Raw genomic sequence first — 13,425 nt, forward strand, 5'->3', positions numbered from 1 at the left:
TTTTTTGTTTGGGTTGTTTGCTTCTTTGGTTCTTTTTCTTAAGTTCTTTATATATTTTGCAAATTAGCCTTCTATCAGATGTGGAGTTAGTGAAGTTTTTTTCCCAATCTGTTGTTTGCTGATTTACTTTTGATTATGTTCTTTGCCTCTCAGAAGCTTTCCAGTTTCATGTTTAACAATTTCCATTTAGAATTTCCAGTTTCCACTTACCAATTCTTGATCTTAGAGCATGAGCCATTGGAGTTCTGTTTAGGAAAATTTCCCCTGTACCAATGAGTTCAAGACTCTTTCCCACTTTATCTTCTATCATATTCAGTATATCTGGTTTTTGTTGAGGTCCTTGATCTACTTGGACTTAAGCTTTGTGCAAGGTGACAAATATGGGTCTATTTTCATTTTTCTACATACAGACAGCCAATTAGACCATCAACATTTATTAGAGATGCTTTATTTTTCCATATTTTTGGCTTCTTTTTCAAAGATCAAGTGTGCATAAGTGTGTGGTAGAATTTTTTAATTAAATAATTTTTGTCTTTTATATCCTAGATGGAAGCTTCTCTTCCCTCCTCTTCTCCTAGTACCTTTTTTTTACCTCCCCCCCCCTCAGTTTTCCCTCCTTTTCTTCTTAGAGAAGTAGAAGCCTCCCATTGATCCACCTTGGCATATAAAGTTGCAGAAGGACTAGACACATTTATTTAGCCTAGACAATGCAAGTCTGTTAGGGGGATGGGGTAGAAAGGCAGGCAACAGAGTTAGAGACAGCTCCTCTTCTAGTTGTTAGGGGCTCCACATGAAGACCAAAATGCACATTTGTTACCTATGTGAAGGGGGACTAGGGTCTTTCACCTGCATGCTCTCTAGTTGGTGGTTCAGTCTCTATGTGTTCTATGGGCCCAGATTAGTTGACTCTGTAGATTTCTTATAGTAAGTAACCTTAACACCACTGACTCCTTCAATGCTTCATTCTCCTCTTCAACAAGACACCAACAACTTAAACAGCCAAATTAAAAAATAGATAAAAAGGTAAACAGAGAATTCTCAACAGAGGAATCTCTAATGCCTGAGAAAATCATAAGAATGTTCAACATCCTTAGTCATTAGAGAAATCCAAATCAAAATGTGAGATTCTATCCTATACCCATCAAAATGTATAAGATAAAATACATAACTGACAGCTCATGCTAAGGAGCAAGGGGAACACTCCAACATTACTCAGGCTATGGAGCAAGGGGAACACTCCAACATTGCTCAGGCTATGGAGCAAGGGGAACACTCCAACATTGCTGGTGGTACTGCAAACATGTTCAACCACTTTGGAGATCAAGTTGTGGTTTCTAAAAAAAAAAAAAAAAAAAAGAGGGAATAATTCTACCTCAAGATCCAACTATTTCATTCCTTGATATATTCCCAAAAGATGTTCCATCATCCTATAAAGACACTCAACTATGTTCATAGCAGCTTTATTCATACTAGTAAGAAATTGGGAACAACCTAGATGTTCCTCAACTGAAGAACGGATAAAGAAAATGTGCTATGTTTACACAACAGAATACTACTCAGGTATTAAAAACAAGGAGATTATGAAATCTGAGGCAAATGGATGGAATCACAAAATATCATTCTGAGTGAGGTTACCCAGCCCCAAAAGGACATACGTGGTATGTACTCACTTATACATGGATAATAGCCATAACATGCAAGATACACATTCTACAACCCACAGCCCCAAGGAAGCCAAGTAACCAAGAGAATCTAAGGGAGGATGCTTGAATCTCATTAAGAAAGAGAAATTAAATATATATTGGGTTTAGATGGAAGTAGGAACCTGGATTGGAGATGGGGTAAGGAGAAGAACAGGAGGGTTCAAGTGTGGGGAGAACAGAGGAAGAGAGAACTGGGATTGAAAGGAGCATCACTGGGAAAAAAATGATGTAGTATTATTTACAGATAACATTCTATATTTTGGAATTGGAGCCAAACTGAAGACAAACTTTTGAAAAGTCCTGATTCATGAAATATAATGGCCTTTTGAGCCACTAAAAGAATAGGCTAAACTCCCCTGGAATTCAGGCAGAGAAAATGATTAGTAAGTTTAAATTTAGGAATTTTAAATATGAAGTAATGATAAGAAGCAATAGGAGAAACATTTAAGGAAGCTGAAAAACTTAGCCTTAAACTTGGATAAGATATGGTCACAAAATGTCCTTTTGTTGCTTCTAATACTTTGGTCATTACATAAGCCAGAAGAGCAGGTGGTCGGCATGTTTGACTAGTGGCCTGGATTCACCATATGATGAGTAAACTTTCCTTTCTTGTCACTCACCAATCCCTTAGTTCTCATGTGTCAGCTGTTTTGTAGATAGTGGAGTGCTCAATTGGCATTTGGCCAACAAGGACAATCATTTTAAGCTGCACATAGAAATAAAATATTCATATAAAACCCATTAACACATGATATAGTTGACTCTAGAGATCATTAAGAATGATCCATTGGACAAGTTATCTCCATGGGAGGTGTTTCAGTATCTGTGATGTGCTTCTTTATTCAAATGTCCAATTAGGATGGGATATTGCTCTACTTTCCTATTGATTGCATTTTCCCTGGTGAAAACCTGAATAGGTATTCGGATATAAATATTATGTAATCTTAGAATGTATAATTAGGTTATACTTTTATCACACACACATCGATTTAAAGGAGTTGCTTTCTTTAGCCCTTACTTTTGAAGAATGAATTACTTCCAGCTGAATGAATTCATTTCCTCTGTGAGAAACACATAATGATAATTATACAAAATTATATCATAAGAGAAATTAAAATTTCCATCAGTTTTGAAAATCAGAATTCTTCAGTGGTTTCTTCCTGACCAGTGGACAAAATGTAGAGTATTTTAAAACTGGCATCAAGCCAGAAGATGCACTTATAATGGCATTGTGGCTGTCACCAACATACTTCCTGAGTTTATGGCTAGTTGGATATTTCACATTTTGTCTATCCACAGTGACTAGTGTAGTTACTGACACATCCATCTATAAGCATATAAGCTATTAAATAAATAAAAAAGTAACAAATTTTATTAGCTTTGGCATAAGGTTGGATTTCTTTCCCACATTTATGTGGGATGTCACGTTGACATCTAGCTGAAATCAACTTACTGGCTCATAGACTGCCTTCCTTCTGGTCACCTGTGGAGTCTGTGAGGAAAGGCAAAGGGAAAAGAAAGCATTTAGACATGTTGAGATCTCTAAATAATCACAGTGCTCACATGCAGCTCAAGAGAAGATTTCAGTATCTCCAAGGTTTGCTCTAGAATTTAAAAATAAAATAGCAACAAATTGGATGAATGACCAGTTTCTACAGATACAGATCATTTATATAATAATCACTGCCATTTTTTTCTAAAAAACAGAACCTATAATTAAAGGTTGTGGATGAAGCTTTATTTTTCAGAGTGTTTGTCTAGAATGTACACAGTCCTGGAGTCAGTGCCCAGACTACATAGAAAGAGGTGGTGGTGTAAGTCTGTAAGTCCAGCATTCTGCTGGAGGACACAGAGGATCTGTTGTTTGAGTTCATCAACTATGTAACATCAACACCATCTTGGGATACATGATACCCTGTCTTTAAAAAGTGAAGCAAGATAAAACCAATAATCCGAATTCTATGATTTAATCAAAAGAAATTTTTTCTTCTTCCTAAATATTCTAGAAAGTGATTTGTTCTGTTCCCTTTTTCTTCTATAGAATCATACTGGTTGCAATAGTGTCTAGGTAAACAAAATATCAGTAACTGAGAATATTGGATAACAGAAGACATGGCTGTCTCATTCTGTCTTCAGCACTGACTTATTAACTAGTTATCACATTGGTGGTTATTTTTTATTTCATTTTCATATCTAGATCATCTATTGATATCATTTCTGTTATGTAATCCTCTATGCAGTATGCACTTATATATAGTTAATTCATATATATGTTAATATTATACACATACAGACCTATTATATGTATTTACATTTACTATCATAATATATTTATTTTACTATATACATGACAGAAATTAACCATTCATTATCCTATTCTTGACAGTAATATCTAGAATTCTGAAAATGCATATATTATTATTCTTTAACCTAAAAGGCCAAAATGAGGTAGTTCTGAAAAGTTATAAACCCCTACAAAAATTAGAATGATATATCTCAGGACTGATCTTGTATAGAATTTGCATATTTCTATATATTATCTACTAAGTTATGAATTGATGAAATCTCAGAATTTCGTGAAGCTTCAGCTGTTATAATTTCACACCTCATGATGGTTAGTGATTTTGAATTACAGTATGTTTTGGGGAAACTTCTTCAAACCCAATTCAAAGAAGAATTTGCAAAGGGGCCTGCCGGCTGCTCACAAAGTGAACTGGAAAATTGGGTCAATTAACAGACTAATTCAGGATAGATTTTCCCACAATACCTATAATATGAAAGTCAGTTTTTATATGACTTCTAAAGGATGGAATATGTGGTATATTAATATGTCCCATGTCAAGCCTATGAAGCAAGAGGACTGCAGATCTCATTTAGTAGACAGTATATGTTTCTTGCTAAATTACATCCAGTAACTGAATGCGGATATGACTTTATCAGACACTTAGTCCCAAGAAAGAACACAGCCACCCTACAAGATCCCAGTCTCTCTGAAGGTAAATTAATGTCTTTTCTAATCTATCCCCGAGTGTGCCTTGGTGACAGACCCCTCACTGTGCATTTGGTTGGTACTTGTGCTTAGCTTGTCACACTGTGCTTTCAAAGTTTTTAATGCTGCATTTGGCCAACCTGCTTTCCATCTGGATCTTTGGGTTGTTTGTGCCCTATTGTATCCCTTGGACTTTGCAGGTCTAAGATATCTGGTCAACCTTCTCATCCTATTTGTAGCATTCATATAGCTTATGCTTTTTACTACAACTAGGTGTTGTACTAATTCTTAATTCCTACTATTTCTAATTCCTATTTGTAAATGTAGGATCTACAGTCAGCAAAATAATATGTTAATACTACATTTAAATCATGTTAGCCCCAGCCCAGTAAATAAATGCTTGTCATAATGACTTGGAATGAACCATGTAACAATGGTCACCATTTGACATTTTAACTTTCTAGTTCAGAAGTCAGCTGGGCCTCCATTGTTTGAAATTCATCTGGACATTGTGCTTTTCTTTCATTGTAACAAAGCCAGGTACATGTACTTGATCTGACAGTCATCATATTGTTGAGGTTCAAGTCCTTGATGGTAGAGTGTAGGTCCAGTCCTTCCCAGAACATGAGTTTAATTTTCTTCTCTTACAAATTCTTTCCAACAGTAGACTTAAGACCTTTGCAAATTTTAAGTTACACTGCCCTCAAAAAGTAACATCTCAGTAGATTCATAACTTTGCCATTTTAATCAATGGCTCTTGATTTTGGAATGGGTTAGGCAAACCTCCAAACTTTTCTTTCTATAGTATCTAAAAAATGCATTATGAACCATTTTCAACTCCATAAAACTCTTTTACTAATGAATCAAATAAAGCTTGGCATGCATTTAGTATTTTAATCACGGTTTATTAATTTGTGAACATTACTGATATAAAATATATAAGTTCCTTATATATTTAAAACAATGGTATTTTATTATTTGCACATGATCACAGGCATAGCAGCTTCACAGAACTTTTAATATATATATGAAATTAAAATTATTTGAGGGGTACCTCAGAATAGCTATCATCAAGAAATCAAGTGATAAGAAACCATGGCCAAAATGTGAGAAAAGAGGAACAATTATTTACTGTTGGCACGCATGCAAAGTAATACAACTACTTTCTGATTTGACTTTAGACTCATGCCCAGGAGAAGGTTGCAGTGGTACTGCAAATCTGGGCAAATTCCATGACTACAGTACTCATAGTCCTTAAAGGTTGTCATTCTTGTGGTGACTTGCCAAATGGACATGATGTCAAAATGACAACCAAATAGTTATGATTTGTTTATCTCCAGTGATCAGAGTTACCCTTAGCCATGGGGGATCTTCTTTTTATATTGGGCTAATGATCAATGAAGAGGCTTATGTCAATATATGTTACTTGTTGAGTATCTAGTTTTAATATGTGCATCTGTATCAGCAATCTGAAGGCCAAGGCAAATGTTACAGGAGATGGCAGAAAGAATGTTGAGAACTAGAAGATGGTAAGCGTGTTATAAAATGCTTTCCTTGATGTGACCTTCATGAACTCACAGTAACCGTGGCTAACTATATAGGACTGGACCCATCAATATTTTATAATGAATGGCTGAGAGCCTGATAACTCCCCATTCCTTCCACAGACACTATAGATAATTAAAATGTTATCAGAGTTGGGAAGTACTATGCTCCAGTAGTGTAGCCATTGCTACATTGCTGCTGCTCAAGCAATTAACTCCAAATCTATCATCATGCTGGCTCCCTCAGTTAAATGTAGCTAAACACACACAGAGACATGAAAGTATGTGGGAGACTTAAGAATAAGAGGAGATTTTTGTGGAGAGGGGAAGGTGATACAGAAAGGATAATGGGGAGACTTTGTTTAAATAACACTACGTATTAAAATGTAAAACAGTAAATAAAAAGAATGCTAAATAACAACAATTTTTAGTGGCCCTTTAAGATTGACACAGGCACAGAAGGCATTAAATGCCATACCTTGGTAAGTATCTGTCTTAGTCAGGGTTTCTATTCCTGCACAAACATCATGACCAAGAAGCAAGTTGGGGAGGAAAGGGTTTATTGGGCTTACACTTCCATACTGCTGTTCATCATCAAGGAAGTCAGGACTGGAACTCAAGCAGGTCAGAAAGCAGGAGCTGATGCAGAGGCCATGGAGGGATGTTCTTTACTGGCTTGCCTCCCCTGGCTTGCTCAGCCTGCTCTCTTATAGAACCCAAGACTACTAGCCCAGAGATGGTCCCACCCACAAGGGGCCTTTCCCCCTTGATCACTAATTGAGAAAATGCCTTAGAGTTGGATCTCATGGAGGCATTTCCTCAACTGAAGCTCCTTTCTCTGTGATAACCCCAGCTGTGTCAAGTTGACACAAAACTAGCCAGTACAGTATCATTTGATATTTCTCGATTCCTAACAAATATAATTGCATAGCCTGGAGGACAGCTTTTACTTTTTTCTTGTGCTTTATTTTCTTCACTAGTACTCTGAGAAGAAATACCCTAAGTGCTGAACAGGAAAGTAGGATAGAACTGATATCTGAAAGATTCCACATGGACTGAGCCACAGTAAAGACACCTGCAAGCACCAAGCATCTAAGAGTCCACCTGCAGAGTTGAAACTAGGACACCTGTGTGGTTGTTAAAGGTGCTTGTCCCTTTCTTTGTTGTGGTATATTAATTCTGGGGTACTCTGTTCATAGAGTTCATACTAAGTGAAACCTCCATGGATGAACTATTTACCATAGTAATGGTCCCAATCTCTGTCTACCACCAGTTTCTACACATATCCACCAATCTCTAAGATTACTGCAAATAAGACATTTTTTTTGTTTTCTAATTATTATAGTATGCTTACATGTGTTGTTAATTAGTTTTTAACTTGGAATCAAATTTTAATTTGCAGTTTAGCTTTTCCATCTGTTCTTAGAACCATCTTAGTGCTCATGCTAGTTAACTGGGAAGTAAAATTATATGAGGTCATTGAATTGCACTGGGCTTCTACAGAGAGTTCAGAAGACTAAATTAATAAAGAATTTCATCATGACAACTGAATCTGAGTTGGTTACAAGATACCCTGTATACAATTAACCAAGTTGTTAATAATTGAATAGCTGACTGACTACTAATTATAGTTAAACATTTTTCTTTACTTTTTTTTTATCTCAGATTACAGCTTTATTTTATATATATATTTTTTAATTAGGTATTTTCCTCATTTACATTTCCAATGCTATCCCAAAAATCCCCCAGACTCCCCCCCCCCACTCCCTTACCTACCCAGTTCCACTTTTTGGCCCTGGCATTACCCTGTACTGGGGCATATAAAGTTTGCAAGTCCAATGGGCCTCTCTTTCCAGTGATGGCCGACTAGGCCATCTTTTGATACATATGCAGCTAGAGTCAAGAGCTCCGGGGTACTGGTTAGTTCATAATGTTCCACCTATAGGGTTGCAGATCCCTTTAGCTCCTTGGGTACTTACTCTAGCTCCTCCACTGAGGGCCCTGTGATCCATCCAATAGCTGACTGTGAGCATCCACTTCTGTGTTTGCTAGGCCCCGGCATAGTCTCACAAGAGACAGCTCTATCTGGGTCCTTTCAGCAAAATCTTGCTAGAGTATGCAATGGTGTCCACTTTTGGAAGCTGATTATGGGATGGCTTCCCGGATATGGCAGTCTCTAAATGGTCCATCCTTTTGTTTCAGCTCCAAACTTTGTCTCTGTAACTCCTTCTATGGGTGTTTTGTTCCCAATTCTAAGAAGGGGTAAAGTGTCCACACTTTGGTCTTTGTTCTTCTTCAGTTTCATGCGTTTAGCAAATTGTATCTTATATCTTGGGTATCCTAAGTTTCTGGGCTAATATCTACTTATCAATGAGTACATATTGTGTGAATTCCTTTGTGATTGGGTTACCTCACTCAGGATGATGCCCTCCAGGTCCATCCATTTGCCTAGGAATTTCATAAATTCATTCTTTTTAATAGCTGAGTAATACTCCATTGTGTAAATGTACCACATTTTCTGTATCCATTCCTCTGTTGAGGGGCATCTGGGTTCTTTCCAGCTTCTGGCTATTATAAACAAGGCTGCTATGAACATAGTGGAACATGTGTCCTTCTTACCGGTTGGGACATCTTCTGGATATATGCCCAGGAGAGATATTGCGGGATCCTCCTGTAGTACTATGTCCAATTTTCTGAGGAACAGCCAGACTGATTTCCAGAGTGATTGTACAAGCTTGCAATCCCACCAACAATGGGGGAGTGTTCCTCTTTCTCCACATCCTCGCCAGCATCTGCTGTCACCTGAATTTTTGATCTTAGCCATTCTGACTGGTGTGAGGTCAAATCTCAGGGTTGTTTTGATTTGCATTTCCCTGATGATTAAGGATGTTGTACATTTTTTCAGGTGCTTCTCTGCCATTCAGTATTCCTCAGGTGAGAATTCTTTGTTCAGCTCTGAGCCCCCACCCCCTTTTTTCTTTCTTTTCTTTTCTTTTTTTTTTTTTTGTTGTTGTTATTTTATTTTTGTTTTTGTTTTTGTTTTTTTTTCGAGACAGGGTTTCTCTGTATCCCTGGCTGTCCTGGCACTCACTCTGTAGACCAGGCTGGCCTCGAACTCAAAAATCCGCCTGCCTCTGCCTCCCGAGTGCTGGGATTTAAAGGCGTGCACCACCACGCCCGGCTTTTTTTTTTTTTTTTTTTGGTTTTTCAAGACAGGGTTTCTCTGTGTAGCCCTGGCTGTCCTGGAACTCACTTTGTAGACCAGGCTGGCCTCGAACTCAGAAATCTGCATGCCTCTGCCTCCCAAGTGCTGGGATTAAAGGTGTGTGCCACCACCGCCCGGCTTTTTCTTAATGGGGTTATTTGATTTTCTGGAGTCCACCTTCTTGAGTTCTTTATATATATTGGATATTAGTCCCCTATCTGATTTAGGATAAAGATCCTTTTCCAATCTGTTGGTGGTCTTTTTGTGTCATGTAAATGTTTTTGTCAGTGTTGTCTATCTTGCTGGCTGGATTTGTTTGTTTTTTCTTTTGTTTTGAGGCAAATCTCATGTCTTATTCTAGCCTCAAACTCAGTGTCTATATGAGGAGAACGACCTTAAACGTATGTTTCAGAGGACTGGGACTACATGAGTGCACCAACATGGCTGGTTTCTGTGATGCTGCAATCGAACCCAGGACTTCATCCATTCAAGGCAGTGACTCTATCAACTGTTCTTCATTCCCAGCACTGTTAAGTGGAATTCATACAATTCTTTCTGGTTCTAGAGGCATGCTAATGTGTGAATCACTTCTGATTTGATTTTTCTTTATTTTGTTTTATTTCTCAAATAAAAACTATTTACCCTTGTTAGCCTAAAGGATTTTCTTTTCTAATACAATCAAGAATCACTTGTTAAACATGAAACGGATTTGGAAATGTTTATATTGTATGAAAACTGCATATTTTTTTAAAATAGGCCCATCTAAGCAGAGTTATATTTTCGTTGAGATTATTGGTTTTTTTCCAATTTGAGTGTGTTTTAATCAGTATAAAACTAATTACATAGATTCTAAAGTCTCCAACACTCTGTAATTTAAAAATTCAATTTTTCTAAAATGAAATTGACTTATGAGGACATCTAAATTATCATGTATTTGGGTGAGAGTCTGTTAGTTTATACCTAATGTAGTAAGCACTGGAGACAAGGACAACACATAAGAAAACAACAGCAGATCTTACAATGCATTGTTTCTGAACTTAGAAATAACAGCAAACTTTTTCCTGTTCCTATAATACGTTGGATAACTGAACAAGTACCTCACAATGCCTTCATTATTATGCCTGACAGCCCTGGAAGTTCCTCAACACAGACCATCTGGCTTGGGATTGTGCATGGCAGTTTGCAGGGCTCTCTTCTGTATGCAGCTTTTGAAAGGCTGCCAGTGTTGCCCAGGTGTACAGCGTATCTATCAGGGCACTGTGTCTTTTCCATGGTGAGATTTCTTTAGACTTTCCTTGGCTCTCAGAATGTCTGCCATGCTAACTTAGAGGCTTGGCTTCCATATCTCACATCCTGATTGACATTTTTGGCTCTAAAAAAATCATCCACATAGTTTTACTCCCTGCAATGGTAATTGCAAAATATTTTGCTTTCCATTGTTTCTGTTAGAGTATCTCAAGCCTTTATGCTTTCTCATAGTTCCTTAGATCATGTTTATAAAAAAATATAAAACCATGAATTGCTATTTTATTTTTTACATTAATTTTATTTGTCTCTGAGAGAAGTTTCATATAGTTAACTCTGGTCTTACACTTTATATGTAGCTCTGGATTGACCTTAAATGCTTTAAAAATTTAAAAATCAATAAATCTTTATTATGAAATGCTTAACACATAACAATCATCACACACAAAAATTAACATCCTGTGAACTTCTATACAGTTATCAGGGCTGTTCAGAAACTGTAGCTTCACTTTGGATTTTACACTTCTATTGTCCATTTTGTTTTATTACAGATCCAACACAATCCCCTAACAAATCCAAGACCAAGTCAAACCCAGAAATTCTTTACATTCTTTTTTATGACTTAAATGTCCATTTCCAGTATTTAGTCCTTCATTATCACCTAATATTTATCCTTTCTTGCTCTTCTGTACCATTTTAAATGTACTTGATATGTACATTTTACATCTACACAGATGTATAATAATAAACACATATAACTATGTATTAGACTGGGGTCTTCATGTGAGATAGAACATGAGTTATTTCTTTCTTTCTGAGATTGTGTGACCTTATTTAATATTATATGTCTTAAGTCCACAAATTTTAAAATTACTTTTGTTATTTTATTTTTCTTTAGAGCTAGATATTTTGTTTTATTTGCTCGGTTTTGGTACAGAGTTTTACTCTGTAATTCCAACTGGCCTGGGACCCTTTAGGTGGACCAGGCTGACCTCAAACTCACAGAGATATACCTGCCTTTGCCTCTCAAGTTCTAGAATTACAGGAATGTGCCACCATGCCTGGCTTTAAACTTCTGATAATTCTTCATCTACCTCCCAAGTGCTAGCGTAACACACATGTACCACCAGTCTGGTTTATGGCTTCCTTTATACTAGGCAAATACTGTACAAAGTGTGCTAATTCCCAGATGCTTCCATTCTGTTTTTGAACTCAGTTTTATATTGAGATATTGCTGCTAATAAAAATGTGAGGAAAATAATAAGTTTTTGGCTATATACTATTAATATTTAAGGGATTCAATAAAACATTCACATGTTTGCAAATGCTTGTGTTTGAATGCATGTATGTGCATATTACCATGCATGCATACATGCATGTCTTTGATTTCAATCACTTACTATCTTCTATAAGAAAAAAACACAAGTAATTTTATAGATATTTCACCATTTTCCTTATATGATTTTATTAATTTTATCAGTTATAATAATATATTTTAGGGCTAACTAACCTGATATATAACCTGATGTCTGGAGAACAAATTTAGTTTGTGAAAAGAGAATGGATTGTTTTCTGTTATGGGATCAACTCACAGTTAGATATTGAACTGAACCAAAAACACAAAACAAAACAAAACTCTGCTCAGACAATGGTGTACTTCAGGAAAGAATCCATTCTTGATAATCATTCTACATATAATCTCATCACATTTTTTTTATATATCATACTTACAAATTTTGCTAGAGCTTTTAAACATATCCTCTGAATGAGAAAAGTTAGTGAGAAAGGAGAGTGTGTATATAAAATACAAACTTAAATTGCTTCTGAGATAATGAAAAGCAGACACTCAGATTTTCTTAGAACAATGAAGTGTTTTCTCACCTCATTTTTCTTTGCTTCATATCTCAAACCTTCATTTCCTAAGCAGACTACATTCTATTCTTTCAAACTCAAACCAGTAATAATCAAATAAAGAGAATTCATAGGTGACAGTATGTTCAACTGAATTTCAATATATATGTTTGCATTATTTTATATTTCCACTCTAATACTAGAAAATAATGGGGAACTCAAAATTGCAGCCTTCTCATGAGGGATTATGAGTATCCAAGGGATTATATGTAGCTTGGGAGAGTTAAGCTATTTAGATGTACAAGTTATTCTCTAGGCTATTTCACTATACTTGAGTGAATGACCATTCAACTTTAGTCACCACAACAAAAAAATAGTGATTCCTGAAATTTCCATTCATTTACTTCTTTTATGACTTTTTGTTTGTTTGTTTGTTTGTTTAGATTCCATGGCATGGTGCATAACATTGATCCAGCTTCTGGATCAATTTCGCCAATGTGAGTATCATACTTAGCAGACCTTTCACACCGAACTTGTCCACACTGCAAAAGCCACAGTTTCTTTTTCTTTCTGTAAAAATTGCAGTAGAGAAAGGGCATGGCCACCTTTTTTTTCAAATCAGTTTTGTTGACAAAACAAATTCTCTCTCTCTCTCTCTCTCTCTCTCTCTCTCACACACACACACACACACACACACACACACATACACACAAACACACACATATACACATACATACACACACATATGGTGAGGGTGAGAGACAGAGACATAAAGAGACAGAGAAAGAAAGACAGAGAGACACAGAATGTTAAGAGAAGATATGTATTGGCTCAAATTATTAAGGGTCTTAGTCAAAGTAATCCCAGGCTCACTGGGCCTAGGCTTAG

General features: G+C 36.4%; 1 long non-coding RNA gene across 2 annotated transcripts in view; it reads left to right on the forward strand.

Moving 5' to 3' along the window:
* The window catches only part of Gm40658, a 19,759-nt gene extending 6,722 nt beyond the window's left edge, over nt 1–13,037 (forward strand). The window contains exons 1-3 of one of the 2 annotated variants that reach the window (XR_873107.2): nt 7,258–7,380; nt 9,803–9,970; nt 12,981–13,037. This is a non-coding gene — a long non-coding RNA (predicted gene, 40658). Of the gene's footprint in view, nt 1–7,257; nt 7,381–9,802; nt 9,971–12,980 lie in introns of those variants that run through there. The other variant, XR_873106.1, reaches the window with a different exon arrangement.
* Nucleotides 13,038–13,425: the final 388 nt, after the last annotated feature.

The sequence above is a fragment of the Mus musculus genome, chromosome 13 (genome assembly GCF_000001635.26).
Source record: "Mus musculus strain C57BL/6J chromosome 13, GRCm38.p6 C57BL/6J".
In the NCBI taxonomy this organism is placed as follows: domain Eukaryota; kingdom Metazoa; phylum Chordata; class Mammalia; order Rodentia; family Muridae; genus Mus; species Mus musculus.